The sequence below is a fragment of the Ischnura elegans genome, chromosome 1 (assembly GCF_921293095.1).
Source record: "Ischnura elegans chromosome 1, ioIscEleg1.1, whole genome shotgun sequence".
Taxonomy (NCBI): domain Eukaryota; kingdom Metazoa; phylum Arthropoda; class Insecta; order Odonata; family Coenagrionidae; genus Ischnura; species Ischnura elegans.
The window spans coordinates 108,333,469-108,356,740 of record NC_060246.1 but is presented as its reverse complement, the minus strand read 5'-3'; the positions used below and the strand labels follow the sequence as shown (position 1 = coordinate 108,356,740).

The following is a 23,272-nucleotide window of genomic DNA, read 5'->3' as shown; positions in this document are numbered from 1 at the left end:
GTCGGATGGTGCGGCGGCGGTGTGCGGCGAGAGTTTTTGACGCGAGGAAGGTCTCGGAATGGCGAATTTTAGGCGTGAGATTGGGGAAAAATTCGCATGAAAGTGTTGTGTGGAGACTCCGGGAGTTTTGGTGTCATCGGCGGGTCCGGGAGAGTCGTAGGAGCGTCGCGGACGTAACGGACGCGGGCCGTTTTCCGGGCCTTCGGTGCCATCTGTCGTGTGGGATCGCAGCGTCCTTCGTGGAGCATCCTGCGTTCGCTTCCCAGGGGAATGCTTTGGTCCTGGGAAATTCCCAAAAAATTGCCATTTCCGGGGGACTCGAAGAAGTCACTCAAATCTTCCAGAAAACGTCAATAAACACGATGAGAGAGCATTATCCTACTCACTCGAGGTCATGCATTTTCTTTCGAAATGCTGAAATTCCGGGGAATCTGATGAAAAAATGCTTAAAAAGTCCTCTCCGAGGAATTGATTAAAAACTGCCTAAAAAGTCCTCTCCGGGGACTGGAAAAATGTCCAAAATCTTCATCAATGGCTAGAATACGGGAGGGAAGAATCGGCATCAGTCAATAATTTCGGATGTTTTTGCAAAAAATATCGGCATGAAATGCAACTCTCCGAAAGAAAGCAATTCACGGTTTCATTGGGACACCTGTGTTTCGTCATCATTCGCGACCCTCATTTTTTTACACTTGAAGTAAACAGAGTGCCGACGCCATCGTCGGCCTCCGGGTCGAACTATCTGCCAGCGGCACGGCCCCCCGCGAAATTCGACTGCGCTTTCAGTGGAAGGCGTTCATTGTTAGCGACGACTCCTTGGTAACGCGGATGAATGCCGCGTGTATTTCACCAGAAGCGTGATGCGTCCGTCTTGTCTCGTCATATTCGCAAGAAAAACTTGGAATTCTCGAGGAAACCTACGCTTGGCGGTCATTTTCCATGTTCACTCGATCCGGTGAATATTTGGAAGTTATTTTATAAATCTTGCATTCACCTAATTTCCGTGTGAAAAGTGTGGGGAAACTGTTTCGACAGCTTTCCGGAAGGTTTTCTTAAAAGTGAAAAATTTCATCATCATTCCCACGACGTATGTCACTCTTGGCATGCGAGTCCCGTACCCATATACTACACTCCTATGTTAGCCATAAGGCCGAGGAGCCGGAAAAATTGTGCCCGGCTCTGCACTAGGATCAGTGCACTGCATTAGATGAACTTTTCTGCAGTGTTAGTGAGGGCATATTATTCATCCTCTTCAAACGATGTCTCATGTTAAAAAATTATGTTTTCTGTCAGTTTTTATTTTTTGTGCTGTTGCTTGTTATTTTACAGACATGGTTTGAATGTAAAATGGTGATAAAATAAATGAATGAAGTGGTGGCCAGTGTTATTTTCTTCTTTCCTTCGCCCATTCGTTTCTTGCCTCACGAATCTCCGGACTTTGTCGAATTTTCGCGATTCGGGAATTTTTTAAATGAAACAAGGAAGAGAAACATCTGTTCTCATCAGCTTTTCTGATTTTTGGAACCTTTTATGTTGGGCCGATCCCGGCGGTACTGCAATACCGGGCCAACCCGCGGCAGGGATGGAGTAAACTCCGGGGACCCCGCCCATGTTCAAAAATCAGCTTAATATCTGATACGTCCAGCAATGCTGGACGTATCAGATATTAAGCTGATAAGAACAGATACTACACTTTGATCTTAGCCATAAGGCCGAGAAGCGATAATTAATAAATTTTTCCGGGGTTCCGGGACGGTTTTTTCGGGTATTTTGCGTGATGAGGTCGGATGGTGCGGCGGCGGTGTGCGGCGAGAGTTTTTGAGGCGAGGAACGGTCTCGGAATGGCGAATTTTAGGCGTGAGAATGGGAAAAAATTCGCATGAAAGTGTTGTGTGGAGACTCCGGGAGTTTTGGTGTCGTCGGCGGGGTCCGGGAGAGTCGTAGGAGCGTCGCGGACGTAACGGACGCGGTCCGTTTTCGGGCCTTCGGTGCCATCTGTCGTGTGGGATCGCAGCGTCCTTCGTGGAGCATCCTGCGTTCGCTTCCAGGGGAATGCTTTGGTCCTGGGAAATTCCCAAAAAATTGCCATTTCCGGGGGACTCGAAGAAGTCACTCAAAATCTTCCAGAAAACGTCAATAAACACGATGAGAGAGCATTATCCTACTCACTCGAGTCATGCATTTTCTTTCGAAATGCTGAAATTCCGGGGGAATCTGATGAAAAAATGCTTAAAAAGTCCTCTCCGAGGAATTGATTAAAAACTGCCTAAAAAGTCCTCTCCGGGGACTGGAAAAATGTCCAAAATCTTCATCAATGGCTAGAATACGGGAGGGAAGAATCGGCATCAGTCAATAATTTCGGATGTTTTTGCAAAAAATATCGGCATGAAATGCAACTCTCCGAAAGAAAGCAATTCACGGTTTCATTGGACACCTGTGTTTCGTCATCATTCGCGACCCTCATTTTTTTACACTTGAAGTAAACAGAGTGCGTGCCGACGCCATCGTCGGCCTCCGGGTCGAACTATCTGCCAGCGGCACGGCCCCCGCGAAATTCGACTGCGCTTTCAGTGGAAGGCGTTCATTGTTAGCGACGACTCCTTGGTAACGCGGATGAATGCCGCGTGTATTTCACCAGAAGCGTGATGCGTCCGTCTTGTCTCGTCATATTCGCAAGAAAAACTTGGAATTCTCGAGGAAACCTACGCTTGGCGGTCATTTTCCATGTTCACTCGATCCGGTGAATATTGGAAGTTATTTTATAAATCTTGCATTCACCTAATTTCCGTGTGAAAAGTGTGCGGAAACTGTTTCGACAGCTTTCCGGAAGGTTTTCTTAAAAGTGAAAAATTTCATCATCATTCCCACGACGTATGTCACTCTTGGCATGCGAGTCCCGTACCCATATACTACACTCCTATGTTAGCCATAAGGCCGAGGAGCCGGAAAAATTGTGCCCGGCTCTGCACTAGGATCAGTGCACTGCATTAGATGAACTTTTCTGCAGTGTTAGTGAGGGCATATTATTCATCCTCTTCAAACGATGTCTCATGTTAAAAAATTATGTTTCTGTCAGTTTTTATTTTTTGTGCTGTTGCTTGTTATTTTACAGACATGGTTTGAATGTAAAATGGTGATAAAATAAATGAATGAAGTGGTGGCCAGTGTTATTTTCTTCTTTCCTTCGCCCATTCGTTTCTTGCCTCACGAATCTCCGGACTTTGTCGAATTTTCGCGATTCGGGAATTTTTTAAATGAAACAAGGAAGAGAAACATCTGTTCTCATCAGCTTTTCTGATTTTTGGAACCTTTTATGTTGGGCCGATCCCGGCGGTACTGCAATACCGGGCCAACCCGCGGCAGGGATGGAGTAAACTCCGGGGACCCCGCCCATGTTCAAAAATCAGATTAATATTCTGGTCCAGCAATGCTGGACGTATCAGATATTAAGCTGATAAGAACAGATACTACACTTTGATCTTAGCCATAAGGCCGAAGAAGCGATAATTAATAAATTTTTCCGGGGTTCCGGGACGGTTTTTTTCGGGGTATTTTGCGTGATGAGGTCGGATGGTGCGGCGGCGGTGTGCGGCGAGAGTTTTTGAGGCGAGGAACGGTCTCGGAATGGCGAATTTTAGGCGTGAGAATGGGAAAAAATTCGCATGAAAGTGTTGTGTGGAGGACTCCGGGAGTTTTGGTGTCGTCGGCGGGTCCGGGAGAGTCGTAGGAGCGTCGCGGACGTAACGGACGCGGTCCGTTTTCCGGGCCTTCGGTGCCATCTGTCGTGTGGGATCGCAGCGTCCTTCGTGGAGCATCCTGCGTTCGCTTCCCCAGGGGAATGCTTTGGTCCTGGGAAATTCCCAAAAAATTGCCATTTCCGGGGACTCGAAGAAGTCACTCAAAATCTTCCAGAAAACGTCAAGAAACACGATGAGAGAGCGTCATCCTACTCACTCGAGTCATGTATTTTCTTTCGAAATGCTGAAATTCCGGGGAATCTGATGAAAAAATGCTTAAAAAGTCCTCTCCGAGGAATTGATTAAAAACTGCCTAAAAAGTCCTCTCCGGGGACTGGAAAAATGTCCAAAATCTTCATCAATGGCTAGAATACGGGAGGGAAGAATCGGCATCAGTCAATAATTTCGGATGTTTTTGCAAAAAATATCGGCATGAAATGCAACTCTCCGAAAGAAAGCAATTCACGGTTTCATTGGACACCTGTTTTTCGTCATCATTCGCGACCCTCATTTTTTTACACTTGAAGTAAACAGAGTGCCGACGCCATCGTCGGCCTCCGGGTCGAACTATCTGCCAGCGGCACGGCCCCCGCGAAATTCGACTGCGCTTTCAGTGGAAGGCGTTCATTGTTAGCGACGACTCCTTGGTAACGCGGATGAATGCCGGCGTGTATTTCACCAGAAGCGTGATGCGTCCGTCTTGTCTCGTCGTATTCGCAAGAAAAACTTGGAATTCTCGAGGAAACCTACGCTTGGCGGTCATTTTCCATGTTCACTCGATCCGGTGAATATTTGGAAGTTATTTTATAAATCTTGCATTCACCTAATTTCCGTGTGAAAAGTGTGGGGAAACTGTTTCGACAGCTTTCCGGAAGGTTTTCTTAAAAGTGAAAAATTTCATCATCATTCCCACGACGTATGTCACTCTTGGCATGCGAGTCCCGTACCCATATACTACACTCCTATGTTAGCCATAAGGCCGAGGAGCCGGAAAAATTGTGCCCGGCTCTGCACTAGGATCAGTGCACTGCATTAGATGAACTTTTCTGCAGTGTTAGTGAGGGCATATTATTCATCCTCTTCAAACGATTGTCTCATGTTAAAAAATTATGTTTTCTGTCAGTTTTTATTTTTTGTGCTGTTGCTTGTTATTTTACAGACATGGTTTGAATGTAAAATGGTGATAAAATAAATGAATGAAGTGGTGGCCAGTGTTATTTTCTTCTTTCCTTCGCCCATTCGTTTCTTGCCTCACGAATCTCCGGACTTTGTCGAATTTTCGCGATTCGGGAATTTTTTAAATGAAACAAGGAAGAGAAACATCTGTTCTCATCAGCTTTTCTGATTTTTGGAACCTTTTATGTTGGGCCGATCCCGGCGGTACTGCAATACCGGGCCAACCCGCGGCAGGGATGGAGTAAACTCCGGGGACCCCGCCCATGTTCAAAAATCAGATTAATATTCTGGTCCAGCAATGCTGGACGTATCAGATATTAAGCTGATAAGAACAGATACTACACTTTGATCTTAGCCATAAGGCCGAGAAGCGATAATTAATAAATTTTTCCGGGGTTCCGGGACGGTTTTTTCGGGTATTTTGCGTGATGAGGTCGGATGGTGCGGCGGCGGTGTGCGGCGAGAGTTTTTTGAGGCGAGGAACGGTCTCGGAATGGCGAATTTTAGGCGTGAGAATGGGAAAAAAATTCGCATGAAAGTGTTGTGTGGAGACTCCGGGAGTTTTGGTGTCGTCGGCGGGTCCGGGGAGAGTCGTAGGAGCGTCGCGACGTAACGGACGCGGTCCGTTTTCCGGGCCTTCGGTGCCATCTGTCGTGTGGGGATCGCAGCGTCCTTCGTGGAGCATCCTGCGTTCGCTTCCAGGGGAATGCTTTGGTCCTGGGAAATTCCCAAAAAATTGCCATTTCCGGGGACTCGAAGAAGTCACTCAAAATCTTCCAGAAAACGTCAATAAACACGATGAGAGAGGCATTATCCTACTCACTCGAGTCATGCATTTTCTTTCGAAATGCTGAAATTCCGGGGAATCTGATGAAAAAATGCTTAAAAAGTCCTCTCCGAGGAATTGATTAAAAACTGCCTAAAAAGTCCTCTCCGGGGACTGGAAAAAATGTCCAAAATCTTCATCAATGGCTAGAATACGGGAGGGAAGAATCGGCATCAGTCAATAATTTCGAATGTTTTTGCAAAAAATATCGGCATGAAATGCAACTCTCCGAAAGAAAGCAATTCACGGTTTCATTGGACACCTGTGTTTCGTCATCATTCGCGACCCTCATTTTTTTACACTTGAAGTAAACAGAGTGCCGACGCCATCGTCGGCCTCCGGGTCGAACTATCTGCCAGCGGCACGGCCCCCGCGAAATTCGACTGCGCTTTCAGTGGAAGGCGTTCATTGTTAGCGACGACTCCTTGGTAACGCGGATGAATGCCGCGTGTATTTCACCAGAAGCGTGATGCGTCCGTCTTGTCTCGTCATATTCGCAAGAAAAACTTGGAATTCTCGAGGAAACCTACGCTTGGCGGTCATTTTCCATGTTCACTCGATCCGGTGAATATTTGGAAGTTATTTTATAAATCTTGCATTCACCTAATTTCCGTGTGAAAAGTGTGCGGAAACTGTTTCGACAGCTTTCCGGAAGGTTTTCTTAAAAGTGAAAAAATTTCATCATCATTCCCACGACGTATGTCACTCTTGGCATGCGAGTCCCGTACCCATATACTACACTCCTATGTTAGCCATAAGGCCGAGGAGCCGGAAAAATTGTGCCCGGCTCTGCACTAGGATCAGTGCACTGCATTAGATGAACTTTTCTGCAGTGTTAGTGAGGGCATATTATTCATCCTCTTCAAACGATGTCTCATGTTAAAAAATTATGTTTTCTGTCAGTTTTTATTTTTTGTGCTGTTGCTTGTTATTTTACAGACATGGTTTGAATGTAAAATGGTGATAAAATAAATGAATGAAGTGGTGGCCAGTGTTATTTTCTTCTTTCCTTCGCCCATTCGTTTCTTGCCTCACGAATCTCCGGACTTTGTCGAATTTTCGCGATTCGGGAATTTTTTAAATGAAACAAGGAAGAGAAACATCTGTTCTCATCAGCTTTTCTGATTTTTGGAACCTTTTATGTTGGGCCGATCCCGGCGGTACTGCAATACCGGGCAACCCGCGGCAGGGATGGAGTAAACTCCGGGGACCCCGCCCATGTTCAAAAATCAGATTAATATTCTGGTCAGCAATGCTGGACGTATCAGATATTAAGCTGATAAGAACAGATACTACACTTTGATCTTAGCCATAAGGCCGAGAAGCGATAATTAATAAATTTTTCCGGGGTTCCGGGACGGTTTTTCGGGTATTTTGCGTGATGAGGTCGGATGGTGCGGCGGTGGTGTGCGGCGAGAGTTTTTGACGCGAGGAAAGGTCTCGGAATGGCGAATTTTAGGCGTGAGATTGGGGAAAAATTCGCATGAAAGTGTTGTGTGGAGACTCCGGGAGTTTTGGTGTCATCGGCGGGTCCGGGAGAGTCGTAGGAGCGTCGCGGACGTAACGGACGCGGGCCGTTTTCCGGGCCTTCGGTGCCATCTGTCGTGTGGGATCGCAGCGTCCTTCGTGGAGCATCCTGCGTTCGCTTCCCAGGGGAATGCTTTGGTCCTGGGAAATTCCCAAAAAATTGCCATTTCCGGGGACTCGAAGAAGTCACTCAAAATCTTCCAGAAAACGTCAAGAAACACGATGATAGAGCTTCATCCTACTCACTCGAGTCATGTATTTTCTGTCGAAATGCTGAAATTCCGGGGAATCTGATGAAAAAATGCTTAAAAAGTCCTCTCCGAGGAATTGATTAAAAACTGCCTAAAAAGTCCTCTCCGGGGACTGGAAAAATGGCCAAAATCTTCATCAATGGCTAGAATACGGGAGGGAAGAATCGGCATCAGTCAATAATTTCGAATGTTTTTGCAAAAAATATCGGCATGAAATGCAACTCTCCGAAAGAAAGCAATTCACGGTTTCATTGGACACCTGTGTTTCGTCATCATTCGCGACCCTCATTTTTTTACACTTGAAGTAAACAGAGTGCCGACGCCATCGTCGGCCTCCGGGTCGAACTATCTGCCAGCGGCACGGCCCCCGCGAAATTCGACTGCGCTTTCAGTGGAAGGCGTTCATTGTTAGCGACGACTCCTTGGTAACGCGGATGAATGCCGCGTGTATTTCACCAGAAGCGTGATGCGTCCGTCTTGTCTCGTCATATTCGCAAGAAAAACTTGGAATTCTCGAGGAAACCTACGCTTGGCGGTCATTTTCCATGTTCACTCGATCCGGTGAATATTTGGAAGTTATTTTATAAATCTTGCATTCACCTAATTTCCGTGTGAAAAGTGTGCGGAAACTGTTTCGACAGCTTTCCGGAAGGTTTTCTTAAAAGTGAAAAATTTCATCATCATTCCCACGACGTATGTCACTCTTGGCATGCGAGTCCCGTACCCATATACTACACTCCTATGTTAGCCATAAGGCCGAGGAGCCGGAAAAATTGTGCCCGGCTCTGCACTAGGATCAGTGCACTGCATTAGATGAACTTTTCTGCAGTGTTAGTGAGGGCATATTATTCATCCTCTTCAAACGATGTCTCATGTTAAAAAATTATGTTTTCTGTCAGTTTTTATTTTTTGTGCTGTTGCTTGTTATTTTACAGACATGGTTTGAATGTAAAATGGTGATAAAATAAATGAATGAAGTGGTGGCCAGTGTTATTTTCTTCTTTCCTTCGCCCATTCGTTTCTTGCCTCACGAATCTCCGGACTTTGTCGAATTTTCGCGATTCGGGAATTTTTTAAATGAAACAAGGAAGAGAAACATCTGTTCTCATCAGCTTTTCTGATTTTTGGAACCATTTATGTTGGGCCGATCCCGGCGGTACTGCAATACCGGGCCAACCCGCGGCAGGGATGGAGTAAACTCCGGGGACCCCGCCCATGTTCAAAAATCAGATTAATATTCTGGTCCAGCAATGCTGGACGTATCAGATATTAAGCTGATAAGAACAGATACTACACTTTGATCTTAGCCATAAGGCCGAGAAGCGATAATTAATAAATTTTTCCGGGGTTCCGGGACGGTTTTTCGGGTATTTTGCGTGATGAGGTCGGATGCTGCGGCGGTGGTGTGCGGCGAGAGTTTTTGAGGCGAGGAACGGTCTCGGAATGGCGAATTTTAGGCGTGAGAATGGGAAAAAATTCGCATGAAAGTGTTGTGTGGAGACTCCGGGAGTTTTGGTGTCATCGGCGGGTCCGGGAGAGTCGTAGGAGCGTCGCGGACGTAACGGACGCGGGCCGTTTTCCGGGCCTTCGGTGCCATCTGTCGTGTGGGATCGCAGCGTCCTTCGTGGAGCATCCTGCGTTCGCTTCCCAGGGGAATGCTTTGGTCCTGGGAAATTCCCAAAAAATTGCCATTTCCGGGGACTCGAAGAAGTCACTCAAAATCTTCCAGAAAACGTCAATAAACACGATGAGAGAGCATTATCCTACTCACTCGAGTCATGTATTTTCTTTCGAAATGCTGAAATTCCGGGGAATCTGATGAAAAAATGCTTAAAAAGTCCTCTCCGAGGAATTGATTAAAAACTGCCTAAAAAGTCCTCTCCGGGGACTGGAAAAAATGTCCAAAATCTTCATCAATGGCTAGAATACGGGACGGAAGAATCGGCATCAGTCAATAATTTCGGATGTTTTTGCAAAAAATATCGGCATGAAATGCAACTCTCCGAAAGAAAGCAATTCACGGTTTCATTGGACACCTGTGTTTCGTCATCATTCGCGACCCTCATTTTTTTACACTTGAAGTAAACAGAGTGCCGACGCCATCGTCGGCCTCCGGGTCGAACTATCTGCCAGCGGCACGGCCCCCGCGAAATTCGACTGCGCTTTCAGTGGAAGGCGTTCATTGTTAGCGACGACTCCTTGGTAACGCGGATGAATGCCGCGTGTATTTCACCAGAAGCGTGATGCGTCCGTCTTGTCTCGTCATATTCGCAAGAAAAACTTGGAATTCTCGAGGAAACCTACGCTTGGCGGTCATTTTCCATGTTCACTCGATCCGGTGAATATTTGGAAGTTATTTTATAAATCTTGCATTCACCTAATTTCCGTGTGAAAAGTGTGCGGAAACTGTTTCGACAGCTTTCCGGAAGGTTTTCTTAAAAGTGAAAAATTTCATCATCATTCCCACGACGTATGTCACTCTTGGCATGCGAGTCCCGTACCCATATACTACACTCCTATGTTAGCCATAAGGCCGAGGAGCCGGAAAAATTGTGCCCGGCTCTGCACTAGGATCAGTGCACTGCATTAGATGAACTTTTCTGCAGTGTTAGTGAGGGCATATTATTCATCCTCTTCAAACGATGTCTCATGTTAAAAAATTATGTTTTCTGTCAGTTTTTATTTTTTGTGCTGTTGCTTGTTATTTTACAGACATGGTTTGAATGTAAAATGGTGATAAAATAAATGAATGAAGTGGTGGCCAGTGTTATTTTCTTCTTTCCTTCGCCCATTCGTTTCTTGCCTCACGAATCTCCGGACTTTGTCGAATTTTCGCGATTCGGGAATTTTTTAAATGAAACAAGGAAGAGAAACATCTGTTCTCATCAGCTTTTCTGATTTTTGGAACCTTTTATGTTGGGCCGATCCCGGCGGTACTGCAATACCGGGCCAACCCGCGGCAGGGATGGAGTAAACTCCGGGGACCCCGCCCATGTTCAAAAATCAGATTAATATTCTGGTCCAGCAATGCTGGACGTATCAGATATTAAGCTGATAAGAACAGATACTACACTTTGATCTTAGCCATAAGGCCGAGAAGCGATAATTAATAAATTTTTCCGGGGTTCCGGGACGGTTTTTCGGGTATTTTGCGTGATGAGGTCGGATGGTGCGGCGGCGGTGTGCGGCGAGAGTTTTTGAGGCGAGGAACGGTCTCGGAATGGCGAATTTTAGGCGTGAGAATGGGAAAAAATTCGCATGAAAGTGTTGTGTGGAGACTCCGGGAGTTTTGGTGTCGTCGGCGGGTCCGGGAGAGTCGTAGGAGCGTCGCGGACGTAACGGACGCGGGCCGTTTTCCGGGCCTTCGGTGCCATCTGTCGTGTGGGATCGCAGCGTCCTTCGTGGAGCATCCTGCGTTCGCTTCCCAGGGGAATGCTTTGGTCCTGGGAAATTCCCAAAAAATTGCCATTTCCGGGGACTCGAAGAAGTCACTCAAAATCTTCCAGAAAACGTCAATAAACACGATGAGAGAGCATTATCCTACTCACTCGAGTCATGTATTTTCTTTCGAAATGCTGAAATTCCGGGGAATCTGATGAAAAACTGCTTAAAAAGTCCTCTCCGAGGAATTGATTAAAAACTGCCTAAAAAGTCCTCTCCGGGGACTGGAAAAAATGTCCAAAATCTTCATCAATGGCTAGAATACGGGACGGAAGAATCGGCATCAGTCAATAATTTCGGATGTTTTTGCAAAAAATATCGGCATGAAATGCAACTCTCCGAAAGAAAGCAATTCACGGTTTCATTGGACACCTGTGTTTCGTCATCATTCGCGACCCTCATTTTTTTACACTTGAAGTAAACAGAGTGCCGACGCCATCGTCGGCCTCCGGGTCGAACTATCTGCCAGCGGCACGGCCCCCGCGAAATTCGACTGCGCTTTCAGTGGAAGGCGTTCATTGTTAGCGACGACTCCTTGGTAACGCGGATGAATGCCGCGTGTATTTCACCAGAAGCGTGATGCGTCCGTCTTGTCTCGTCATATTCGCAAGAAAAACTTGGAATTCTCGAGGAAACCTACGCTTGGCGGTCATTTTCCATGTTCACTCGATCCGGTGAATATTTGGAAGTTATTTTATAAATCTTGCATTCACCTAATTTCCGTGTGAAAAGTGTGCGGAAACTGTTTCGACAGCTTTCCGGAAGGTTTTCTTAAAAGTGAAAAATTTCATCATCATTCCCACGACGTATGTCACTCTTGGCATGCGAGTCCCGTACCCATATACTACACTCCTATGTTAGCCATAAGGCCGAGGAGCCGGAAAAATTGTGCCCGGCTCTGCACTAGGATCAGTGCACTGCATTAGATGAACTTTTCTGCAGTGTTAGTGAGGGCATATTATTCATCCTCTTCAAACGATGTCTCATGTTAAAAAATTATGTTTTCTGTCAGTTTTTATTTTTTGTGCTGTTGCTTGTTATTTTACAGACATGGTTTGAATGTAAAATGGTGATAAAATAAATGAATGAAGTGGTGGCCAGTGTTATTTTCTTCTTTCCTTCGCCCATTCGTTTCTTGCCTCACGAATCTCCGGACTTTGTCGAATTTTCGCGATTCGGGAATTTTTTAAATGAAACAAGGAAGAGAAACATCTGTTCTCATCAGCTTTTCTGATTTTTGGAACCTTTTATGTTGGGCCGATCCCGGCGGTACTGCAATACCGGGCCAACCCGCGGCAGGGATGGAGTAAACTCCGGGGACCCCGCCCATGTTCAAAAATCAGATTAATATTCTGGTCCAGCAATGCTGGACGTATCAGATATTAAGCTGATAAGAACAGATACTACACTTTGATCTTAGCCATAAGGCCGAGAAGCGATAATTAATAAATTTTTCCGGGGTTCCGGGACGGTTTTTCGGGTATTTTGCGTGATGAGGTCGGATGGTGCGGCGGCGGTGTGCGGCGAGAGTTTTTGAGGCGAGGAACGGTCTCGGAATGGCGAATTTTAGGCGTGAGAATGGGAAAAAATTCGCATGAAAGTGTTGTGTGGAGACTCCGGGAGTTTTGGTGTCGTCGGCGGGTCCGGGAGAGTCGTAGGAGCGTCGCGGACGTAACGGACGCGGGCCGTTTTCCGGGCCTTCGGTGCCATCTGTCGTGTGGGATCGCAGCGTCCTTCGTGGAGCATCCTGCGTTCGCTTCCCAGGGGAATGCTTTGGTCCTGGGAAATTCCCAAAAAATTGCCATTTCCGGGGACTCGAAGAAGTCACTCAAAATCTTCCAGAAAACGTCAATAAACACGATGAGAGAGCATTATCCTACTCACTCGAGTCATGCATTTTCTTTCGAAATGCTGAAATTCCGGGGAATCTGATGAAAAAATGCTTAAAAAGTCCTCTCCGAGGAATTGATTAAAAACTGCCTAAAAAGTCCTCTCCGGGGACTGGAAAAAATGTCCAAAATCTTCATCAATGGCTAGAATACGGGACGGAAGAATCGGCATCAGTCAATAATTTCGGATGTTTTTGCAAAAAATATCGGCATGAAATGCAACTCTCCGAAAGAAAGCAATTCACGGTTTCATTGGACACCTGTGTTTCGTCATCATTCGCGACCCTCATTTTTTTACACTTGAAGTAAACAGAGTGCCGACGCCATCGTCGGCCTCCGGGTCGAACTATCTGCCAGCGGCACGGCCCCCGCGAAATTCGACTGCGCTTTCAGTGGAAGGCGTTCATTGTTAGCGACGACTCCTTGGTAACGCGGATGAATGCCGCGTGTATTTCACCAGAAGCGTGATGCGTCCGTCTTGTCTCGTCATATTCGCAAGAAAAACTTGGAATTCTCGAGGAAACCTACGCTTGGCGGTCATTTTCCATGTTCACTCGATCCGGTGAATATTTGGAAGTTATTTTATAAATCTTGCATTCACCTAATTTCCGTGTGAAAAGTGTGCGGAAACTGTTTCGACAGCTTTCCGGAAGGTTTTCTTAAAAGTGAAAAATTTCATCATCATTCCCACGACGTATGTCACTCTTGGCATGCGAGTCCCGTACCCATATACTACACTCCTATGTTAGCCATAAGGCCGAGGAGCCGGAAAAATTGTGCCCGGCTCTGCACTAGGATCAGTGCACTGCATTAGATGAACTTTTCTGCAGTGTTAGTGAGGGCATATTATTCATCCTCTTCAAACGATGTCTCATGTTAAAAAATTATGTTTTCTGTCAGTTTTTATTTTTTGTGCTGTTGCTTGTTATTTTACAGACATGGTTTGAATGTAAAATGGTGATAAAATAAATGAATGAAGTGGTGGCCAGTGTTATTTTCTTCTTTCCTTCGCCCATTCGTTTCTTGCCTCACGAATCTCCGGACTTTGTCGAATTTTCGCGATTCGGGAATTTTTTAAATGAAACAAGGAAGAGAAACATCTGTTCTCATCAGCTTTTCTGATTTTTGGAACCTTTTATGTTGGGCCGATCCCGGCGGTACTGCAATACCGGGCCAACCCGCGGCAGGGATGGAGTAAACTCCGGGGACCCCGCCCATGTTCAAAAATCAGATTAATATTCTGGTCCAGCAATGCTGGACGTATCAGATATTAAGCTGATAAGAACAGATAAGACGTTTATTGAATATGATGCCAAGTACATTGGTTCTTTCAGAACATCAAGTGTGCACATTTCCCCTTCTTTGGGGTTTTGTTATACAAGAGGGCGACCCACAGAGTGTGGGCCGCCCTAGTAAAAAGCATTGGCTTTAATACAGTGGTTTCTGTGGCCCCTCAGTCAGGGGCCACTTTTCTCCGGCGGTCTCGAAGTGAGACCGACCGGGTATTGGCTGTTTGCTCATAGTTTATGTCTTTGTTCATAGTTTTCTCTTTTTTTTTCTCTCTTATATCACTTCTCACTGCACTGCTCACGTTCTCCTTAAGCCATTTATCCACCATGGCGGAGTTTATTGCTCTATGACTACGGCACTTAGGGTTTTTGGGGAAATAATTTGTACAAACTTGCCATTTATACCCCATGGCGTACATTAAATATAATGTTATCTTTATTTACAGAGCGAAAAAAATAGAAGATCTGGAACGATCGCTGTGTTTGCCACGCTGCTCCTTTCCGCCATTCAGCATCCCCTGCCACGCGCCGTCGCCTCGGGGCTTCCCACGCGGCTCTCCCACGCGCAGGCAGCAGCAGACGACGCCAGGCTGGAAGGAGGAGGGAGGGGAGGGCTTGGGGGAGGAGGGGGCGGGAGGGAGCACGACTCGGCGAAGCATGTTTCACCCTAGCGCCGCCAGAGCGCTCTCCGCTCTCTCTCACTTCTCGACGGAGTTGGTTAATTCACCCCCCCTGCCGTCTGGCGGCATTCCGGCGAACTAACCACTTTGGGGGCAGCCACCGTGCTGCGACTATGGCCGTCTATCGCTCTGATCGCGCGGCTTTGCGGCAATCTTTCTTTGCACTGCACTCAGGACGATTCACAGAACATTCATACTATCGCCGCGGCAACGAAAGACCGTCCTTTCGATGCTGACATTGTTGCCGCGACGCATTCACACTATGAAAACATGCACACTCACACTATAAACACACACACAAGAAGGTTATCGGCCACGTCTCATTACACACGGGGCTGCACTCAACACACAATACATATTTACAGCGGGTTTATTCCAATCACTCACGCATTGCGCCCGCGAGAATCTATCATACCAACGCACTATTTACACATTCACACATTCGCGCGGTGCCTCACTTCCAAGCGAAAAATCGCATTGCGGTCACTATCCGTCGCTCAAACAGCGCTCGGAGTGAGGCCGGCGAGAAGAAAGTCGATGCCAGACCGTACTTTCACTGAGAAGATTTCCTCGCGGGCACATAAACACACACACACGCACACTATTCACACTATTTACACACGTGCCTCCTGGCGTCACTAGGCGACGTCCTCAGGGAGCACGCTGGGACTGGGGGACCGGGGGAGGGGAGGAGGGGAGGGAAGGGGCGTGGCCGGAACCTCCGGCGCCGCGTCCGCTGGCCGCTCCCGACGCCCGATGATCGCCGCTCCGTCGTCGTCGTCCTCTCCTCCGCCGTCGACAGCCGCTCCTCGCTCCTGTGGTGCCACCGCTCCCGCGATGTACTGCCGTGCCCCGGTCATGTGCTCGACGTAGATGTCCCGCGACCATTTGATAGCCGCGGTGATCATCTGACGCCGAACACTGCGCATGCGGCCCTTCGGCACTCCCAAGCGAGTCAGGAGTGCGTCATTTCCGGGTGCCCACGAGCCCAGAGCTCCCACCACTAACGCCTCCAGGCTGTGCGGCACCCGATACTCCGACCGCACGCGCATCCGCTCGACCAGGGCGTCGTACTTCTCAATCTTCTTCTCCCGAGCGGCGGCGAGCGCGGCACCTCGGTTGTCGAACGGCACCACGACGTCCACGACGATCACCTCCCTGTCCGGTCCCTCGTCCCACGCCACCACATCCGGCCGCAGAAGACTCTCGTCACCTGGCACCCTCCGGTCCAACCGCACCCGCCAAGATGATGGAAGTGCCGCACGCAGAATTTCCACGATGGCGTCGTGGCGTCGACGCCATCCGTCAGAGTGCGCGAGGCAGTGGCAAATGACGTGAGGGAGTGTCTCATCTGCCTGCCCGCACACTCTGCACCTCGTGTCTCCCCTCGCTGCTCCTCTGCGGGCGGCGTTCAACGGCAGCACGTTCAGGCGGGCGCGGTGAATGAAGCGCCAGTCGCAAAACCGGATCATGCGCCCCGCCCCGACGAAGTGATTGCTGTCGGGACATAGGGAAGTCGCATCAATGACTTTCCCTTGATCCGGTTTCGCGACTAGCCTCCTCCGGAAGGCCTCTCCCACGGCGCGGATGAGGTAGCTGAAGAGGCGCCTCCTCGCTGGCGCCGGCACGACGATTTCTCTTCCGTGCGGCGAAGCGAAAGCCAGAGACACGGCGAGCTCGCGTCTGGCATCGCTCCACCGCCAAGTCACGGGGACGATATTCGTCAGCTCCTTGGTGGCGCGGCGGGTGCGGCTCCACACTGATGCCGCCGCGTTCGTCCCCGTGCCAATGGTCTCGTCGTCGGCGCCGTTGAGGTAGGAGCAGAGGGTGCCTCTTCCGATCGCCGCTGCATTTCCGGTCCTTCCGACGCGCCTCTCCACCACGTCGCGCAGAGTATGCCACGCCACGTTCGACACGCTCGAGTCGGGACACGTGAGCATGCGGAATGCGTGCACCACCGCAAACACGTCCTTCCGCACCGCGAGCGGCACGTGTCCCCCTCCCCCGCGCCCTCTAGGCATGGCGACGATCTCCCTCGATGCGCGAGTCGGCAGATGCATCCACTTTTTCACCGATCGATGCATATCTGCGTCGACTCGCGCGATCGCCGCCTTGGGCACGGGCGTGATGCGGAGCGTGTAGTCCAGGCGTGGCGTGAGGAACGTGTGGACTGCGTCGATCTTCTGCCACGGCGCTAACTCGCTTTCGTCTAGGCGCCGCAGGTCCTCGTGGATGTTGTTGAGGACGCCATGCGGCACCGCGTCGACGCCGTGGCCCACGGGTGAGCCGAGATACTTGTATGACTCACCGCGTGCGAGTGCACGCATGTCCGCTCCCTGCACTCGGAAGATCGTCGGCCGCACTCCTCGTTCCTCTCTCTGCGTGTTGGACCGGAAATCCATGTGTAGCGACCCGCACTTCCTTGCGTTGAAGCGCAGGCCGCACCACGACGCCGCTGCTCCCGCGACGTGCAGCAGGCCTCTCAGCATCCCCGCATCCTTGGCGACGAGGACCAAGTCATCTGCGTAGGCCAGCACGCAGACCGACGTTGATCCCATCGCGAACGCGGAGATGGCCCGCCGAGCGAGGACAGCACGGATCACGGGCTCCAGGGCGAGATTAAAAAGGAGCGGCGACAGCGGGTCCCCCTGCCGCACTCCGCAATTCATCAGAATCTCGCCCGTGGAGCCGCTCGCCGTGATGATGTTGGTTGTGCTGCCCGCGTAAATCTCGGCGATGGCCCCCACCATCCTTTCAGGCATGCCCATCGCGCGCAGCATCCGCGCGATGTGCGCATGCGGCACCGACCCAAAGGCATCTGTCAGATCAAGCCACGCCACCGCGATCTCCCTCCGCGCGCTCCTGGTGTAGTCGAGCGCGGCTTGGAGCACGAAATTGTGCTCCATGCATCCTTCGGTGGCGGGCAAAAATCCTTTTTGGGCCGGAAATGACAGGCGCCGGCCGCGGACCGCCCAAGCCGCGATGCGGTCCGCGAGCACGCCTGTGTATAATTTAGCGATGGTGGGACTGAGAGCGATCGGCCTCCAATTGCCGATCTCTTCTTCGTCGCCGCCCTTGTGGAGGAGAATTGTGTTGCTCTCCTTCCACTCCTTCGGCACCCGGCCTGCCCGGAAGCAGAAGTCGTAGATTGCCGCCAGCACGCGGCAATCCGGATCTATCTGCCTCCAGGCCGAATAAAGTAAGCCGTCTGGGCCGGGTGCGGTGTTGTGGGTGCGACGAAGGCGCCTGCTGACTTCTCCCGCGGTGATCGGTCTCATCAGTGGAGCCGCATCCTCTTCTTCTCGGCCGCTGCGCTCGAACGGCGGCACGACGGAGGGCGCGGCGAGCGCCTCGTCGTACCGCGGCCGCTCCCGCGAGAAAAAGGCTTTCACCTGCGGCAGCGGAATGCGGCAACGGTCCGCATCATTGCCGCCGCAGACTCGTTTGAATGCCTTCCCTTTCTTCTCGCGGTAGAGCGCCTGCAGCTCCGCAGCGGTGAGTGGCGGGTCCTGCCTCCGTTGCCGATGAGACGCTGCACCCCGGGAGAGTGGAGAGGTTATCCCGCTTGCCGCCCGTGCCGCGTCGCGCATCGAGCGCACGACGCGAAAGATGCCGTCCGCGCCATCCCCAGCGAGGCCAATTTCAATAAGCCAGGATTGTTGCTGGAGAGTGGCAGGTGCTGTCACAGACGGCGCTTCAAACTGCGTCGCGACGGCGTTCAGAAGATCGTCCGGAAGTCGCGACGCAGTTTCTCTCGCGTCTGGGCGGACGCGGAACGCACCCGTGCGTCGAGGTGGCGCGGCCGGGTTTAACGACCGCACCACGCGGGGAAGGGGGGGGGACACGGGTGCATCCAGGGCACGGCACTGTTGAGCGGGGGATGCGGGATCATCCATGGCGCGGCACTGTTGGGCGGGGGGTACGGGATTATCCATGGCGCGGCACTGTGGAGTGGGAGATGTGGGTGCGGCACTTGGGCGTGGGGGGGAAGGGGCATTTGGGCCGCCTGCATCCACCCTGGCGCCTCCGTCCCTGGATGGACCGGCGCCAGAGTCGTTTGCGGCCTCAACGGATACACGCCCCTGGCGTGGGGAGGCCAAGCCACTCGGGGCATCGCGGGGGGCGGTGGAGGAGGTTGTGGTTGAAAGGCGGGTGCCGGGTGTGGCGCCGGGGAAGGCGCTCGCGGGATATTCACATTGTTTATCACTTCCTGTGGCGGCGGAACGGGATTACCGCCCCTTCTCCGCCTTCTCTTGCGTCTTTTCGCATTGTTGTTGGATTCCACTCCACTAAGAACTGTTTGGAAGCGCGGGGGATAGTGCCGCTCCCTCTCACCGCCGTGCCGCGCTTCATTATCTCTTGCCACGCCTCTCCGCAGAAGGAGGCGCAGCTGAGCAATCTCCTCAGCGGAGAGCAGGGGCGCCGGCGCGGCGGGTAAACGCACACGATCGTATTGCTCTAGGTTACTTACACGCGGCGGTGATTGGGGGCGTGCCGTCACTTGTGGGCGTGGTCCGGGTCGGGATATCAGTGGAGGGATGGGTTGCGATGCCGCTGGTGGCCTGGCGTCTTCTCCCGCTGCGTCGCGACGCCTCTCCGCGTTCCGCCTCCGCCGATTGCGGCGCCTATTGCGGTTACGCCGTCTCCGCTCCTCCGATGAGACGCGGAAATGCTCCCACGAAGCATCGTGCCTCCTATCTGCTGGCAGCGGCTCGTCCGAGATGACGCTGTAGTCATCTCGGGGGCGTGGGGGCGTGGAGGGGGAGTATGGGACAAGGGGCGCCGCACGCGGAAGCTCGCGACCTATAACTCGATCCGGTGATCGCGCCTGAGAGACGTCCACACACGGATCATGCACACACACACGCGGAGTCACACGCACCTCGACCGCTTCGGCGTCACGATCAACGTCGGTCTGTGTGCCGACAGACCGACACGCCCACCTGTCAATCGTGACGTAGCGCTCAGCGGTCGAGAACGGGGATGCTGGCGACTCTTGGCCGTCCAGATGATCTCGCCGTGGCGAGAACCTATCGGCAGCCGGCAGACCGAGCTCTACGTCTGGCGTTGGCGACGTCAAGCCGTCCAACGCGACGCCTCGGCGCGCCTGCACAGCGTCCTCCGAGGCGTCACAATCACTGTCACGCACTTCACACACGCAGGCACTGGGGCGTGGCGAACGAGGCGACGCCGGGTCGTCCATCATCCGCGGAGAGCACTGGGTGTGGGAGGGTGTGGGTGACACGTGAGTGGGGGAGGAAGAGGGGGGCTGAGATTGCGTCTCCCTGAAGATAATCTCAGGAGAGATAGTCGCACGGACGCCTAATGAACGTTCCGCGAGACCGGGGGCTAAGGGATGGGGGCGTGGCAACACGGGGGCGTGGTCGCTCACTGGGGAAGACACATACTCGATGACGAGTGGATCGTTCATCTGAGTCACTATCTCACTCACTCGGTCACTGATCAGTGGTCGCGAGCTGGACGAACTGGAGGGGGAGGGACGTGGGGAGGGGTGGTGATTGGCAGTGGGTGTCATGGGAGAGGCGCGTGGGTCCCACGTGGATGCTGTGTCGATCCCGTGCTCCAGTAGGTCTCGCCATGAGTCGCTGATCCGTTCGGCGGGGGAGGGGGGATGCGGCGTGGGGAGTGGGAGAGATGGCGTTGAGCAGGCGGAGAAGGGGGGGTCGATGGCGTCACGATGCTGGTACATCCTCACCTCCTTCCCTTTCCGGCGGGCTCGGCGTACGGCGAGCGGCGGCGTGGGCTGAGAGGACGCCATGACTGATGTTGCCGCGCCACGTGTGCACCAACCACGTGGTTAGCAACAGCCAAACCGCTCACCCTACGACCGCCAAACTCGCACAGGCCGTTGCACACACATACATAAACACAATATGAAAAATACACAACACCACCTTGCACCCAACTCTATATTTTCGTAGTCAAAGTCGGCCGAGAGTAGGCGCCGCTATACGGCACCCGGGGCGTCTTAGGAAAGTACGCACACGCACAGACACTGAAAACGAACACAAAAACATCCACAAAACATTTCACAGGTGTGCCGGCACACACACCCGATATATTGGCCGCACCCGAGATTTGGCGCCAAAATGCTAAAACGCGAAGTATGGGGAGTTTCGGCACCAAACTCTGGCAGCAGAGGGAAAGGACACACACTAAAACACTGTTAAAATCTCAAAGTCGTAGCACTTGCGGGTGCGGCACCACCACAGTTTTAAACTTAGGCACCGTCGACGCCTAGCGCGAAGTCGGGGCGGACGGCTCGAGCGCTTGGCAGGCAGGACCGGGGTGACTAGCCGGTATCCTGGCTTGCGTCGGTGGGTTTCAGGAGCGCTCCCCAGACACGTCCGCTCTCTACACTTTGATCTTAGCCATAAGGCCGAGAAGCGATAATTAATAAATTTTTCCGGGGTTCCGGGACGGTTTTTCGGGTATTTTGCGTGATGAGGTCGGATGGTGCGGCGGCGGTGTGCGGCGAGAGTTTTTGAGGCGAGGAACGGTCTCGGAATGGCGAATTTTAGGCGTGAGAATGGGAAAAAATTCGCATGAAAGTGTTGTGTGGAGACTCCGGGAGTTTTGGTGTCGTCGGCGGGTCCGGGAGAGTCGTAGGAGCGTCGCGGACGTAACGGACGCGGTCCGTTTTCCGGGCCTTCGGTGCCATCTGTCGTGTGGGATCGCAGCGTCCTTCGTGGAGCATCCTGCGTTCGCTTCCCAGGGGAATGCTTTGGTCCTGGGAAATTCCCAAAAAATTGCCATTTCCGGGGACTCGAAGAAGTCACTCAAAATCTTCCAGAAAACGTCAATAAACACGATGAGAGAGCATTATCCTACCCATAAGGCCGAGAAGCGATAATTAATAAATTTTTCCGGGGTTCCGGGACGGTTTTTCGGGTATTTTGCGTGATGAGGTCGGATGGTGCGGCGGCGGTGTGCGGCGAGAGTTTTTGAGGCGAGGAACGGTCTCGGAATGGCGAATTTTAGGCGTGAGAATGGGAAAAAATTCGCATGAAAGTGTTGTGTGGAGACTCCGGGAGTTTTGGTGTCGTCGGCGGGTCCGGGAGAGTCGTAGGAGCGTCGCGGACGTAACGGACGCGGGCCGTTTTCCGGGCCTTCGGTGCCATCTGTCGTGTGGGATCGCAGCGTCCTTCGTGGAGCATCCTGCGTTCGCTTCCCAGGGGAATGCTTTGGTCCTGGGAAATTCCCAAAAAATTGCCATTTCCGGGGACTCGAAGAAGTCACTCAAAATCTTCCAGAAAACGTCAATAAACACGATGAGAGAGCATTATCCTACTCACTCGAGTCATGCATTTTCTTTCGAAATGCTGAAATTCCGGGGAATCTGATGAAAAAATGCTTAAAAAGTCCTCTCCGAGGAATTGATTAAAAACTGCCTAAAAAGTCCTCTCCGGGGACTGGAAAAAATGTCCAAAATCTTCATCAATGGCTAGAATACGGGACGGAAGAATCGGCATCAGTCAATAATTTCGGATGTTTTTGCAAAAAATATCGGCATGAAATGCAACTCTCCGAAAGAAAGCAATTCACGGTTTCATTGGACACCTGTGTTTCGTCATCATTCGCGACCCTCATTTTTTTACACTTGAAGTAAACAGAGTGCCGACGCCATCGTCGGCCTCCGGGTCGAACTATCTGCCAGCGGCACGGCCCCCGCGAAATTCGACTGCGCTTTCAGTGGAAGGCGTTCATTGTTAGCGACGACTCCTTGGTAACGCGGATGAATGCCGCGTGTATTTCACCAGAAGCGTGATGCGTCCGTCTTGTCTCGTCATATTCGCAAGAAAAACTTGGAATTCTCGAGGAAACCTACGCTTGGCGGTCATTTTCCATGTTCACTCGATCCGGTGAATATTTGGAAGTTATTTTATAAATCTTGCATTCACCTAATTTCCGTGTGAAAAGTGTGCGGAAACTGTTTCGACAGCTTTCCGGAAGGTTTTCTTAAAAGTGAAAAATTTCATCATCATTCCCACGACGTATGTCACTCTTGGCATGCGAGTCCCGTACCCATATACTACACTCCTATGTTAGCCATAAGGCCGAGGAGCCGGAAAAATTGTGCCCGGCTCTGCACTAGGATCAGTGCACTGCATTAGATGAACTTTTCTGCAGTGTTAGTGAGGGCATATTATTCATCCTCTTCAAACGATGTCTCATGTTAAAAAATTATGTTTTCTGTCAGTTTTTATTTTTTGTGCTGTTGCTTGTTATTTTACAGACATGGTTTGAATGTAAAATGGTGATAAAATAAATGAATGAAGTGGTGGCCAGTGTTATTTTCTTCTTTCCTTCGCCCATTCGTTTCTTGCCTCACGAATCTCCGGACTTTGTCGAATTTTCGCGATTCGGGAATTTTTTAAATGAAACAAGGAAGAGAAACAACTGTTCTCATCAGCTTTTCTGATTTTTGGAACCTT

General features: G+C 50.9%; 8 non-coding genes across 8 annotated transcripts; all 8 read right to left on the bottom strand.

The window, feature by feature from the left end:
• Positions 1-1,528: 1,528 nt before the first annotated feature.
• On the bottom strand, positions 1,529-1,724 carry LOC124173835. The gene has a single exon (XR_006868795.1). It is a non-coding gene; the product is annotated as a U2 spliceosomal RNA (small nuclear RNA).
• Positions 1,725-3,311: 1,587 nt separating this feature from the next.
• On the bottom strand, positions 3,312-3,505 carry LOC124173836. The gene has a single exon (XR_006868796.1). It is a non-coding gene; the product is annotated as a U2 spliceosomal RNA (small nuclear RNA).
• A 1,590-nt stretch (positions 3,506-5,095) lies between these two features.
• Positions 5,096-5,288, bottom strand: LOC124173820. The gene has a single exon (XR_006868781.1). It is a non-coding gene; the product is annotated as a U2 spliceosomal RNA (small nuclear RNA).
• A 1,589-nt stretch (positions 5,289-6,877) lies between these two features.
• On the bottom strand, positions 6,878-7,068 carry LOC124173838. Its single transcript, XR_006868797.1, has one exon. It is a non-coding gene; the product is annotated as a U2 spliceosomal RNA (small nuclear RNA).
• A 1,583-nt stretch (positions 7,069-8,651) lies between these two features.
• On the bottom strand, positions 8,652-8,844 carry LOC124173818. The gene has a single exon (XR_006868779.1). It is a non-coding gene; the product is annotated as a U2 spliceosomal RNA (small nuclear RNA).
• Positions 8,845-10,428: 1,584 nt separating this feature from the next.
• Positions 10,429-10,621, bottom strand: LOC124173817. Its single transcript, XR_006868778.1, has one exon. It is a non-coding gene; the product is annotated as a U2 spliceosomal RNA (small nuclear RNA).
• A 1,584-nt stretch (positions 10,622-12,205) lies between these two features.
• Positions 12,206-12,398, bottom strand: LOC124173816. Its single transcript, XR_006868777.1, has one exon. It is a non-coding gene; the product is annotated as a U2 spliceosomal RNA (small nuclear RNA).
• A 1,584-nt stretch (positions 12,399-13,982) lies between these two features.
• On the bottom strand, positions 13,983-14,168 carry LOC124173734. Its single transcript, XR_006868721.1, has one exon. It is a non-coding gene; the product is annotated as a U2 spliceosomal RNA (small nuclear RNA).
• Between the last annotated feature and the right edge of the window lie 9,104 nt (positions 14,169-23,272).